Here is an 844-nt window from a genome sequence, read left to right on the forward strand (position 1 = left end):
CGGCTGCGCCGCCCCGGCGTGCGCCGCCGCCTGCGCCGCCGCCGCCGCCGGCTGCCCGGCACGGGGCGGCAGCGAGAGCCGCTGCTCCTGCCGCTGCCCGGCCGCGGCAGGCGGCGGCCTGCCCGAGGCGGCGGGTGCCGTGGGCGGGTGCAGCGGGGTCCTGGCTGCCGCCGCCGGGGAGCCTCTCAGCGCGGCGCCCTGCGGCGAGGGGCGCTGCCGCACGTACGTGGCGCCACCGCCCGCCCCCAGCGCCGACAGCCGCCTGCCGCTGGTGGCCAGGCTCAGCGCGCGGGCGGCCTGCGGGCTCTGCTGCAGCAGCCGCTGCTCCTGCCGGTCCTGCGCCTTCTCCGCCCGCTCCCTGGCCTGCCGATGGCGCTGGCGGTCGGCCTGCGCCTGCCGCAGCTGCGTGTGGCGCTGCCGCCACAGCTCCTGCACCAACCACAGCGCGACGCAGCATGGCGCAGCGCGGTCAGCAGGGGCAGCAGGGGCAGCACGCCAGCGTCTAGCAGCAGCACCAGCGGTCAGCACCAGCAGCGGCGGCAGCGGCAGCGGCGGCGGCAAAGCACGAGGGCCGGCCCCAGCGGGCAGTGCATGGGCCATGCATGTCGGCAGCGTGCCGCCGCCTCACCTTGAGCTGCGCCGCCGCCTGCTGTACTGCGGCAGGGTACTGCTGGCTGGTACTGTCCACCAGCACCCGCACCAGCCTGTCCATATACACCTGCACCAGCGCAGGCAGGCAGGCAGGCAGGCAGGCAGGCAGGCAGGCAGGCAGGCGGCGGTGTGCACCAGGGTAGCCAGTCAGAGAGATCCCCGCCTGAGCGCCGCCTCCCACCGCCCGCCCAGA

The sequence above is a fragment of the Chlorella variabilis genome (genome assembly GCF_000147415.1).
Source record: "Chlorella variabilis unplaced genomic scaffold CHLNCscaffold_5, whole genome shotgun sequence".
Lineage (NCBI taxonomy): Eukaryota > Viridiplantae > Chlorophyta > Trebouxiophyceae > Chlorellales > Chlorellaceae > Chlorella > Chlorella variabilis.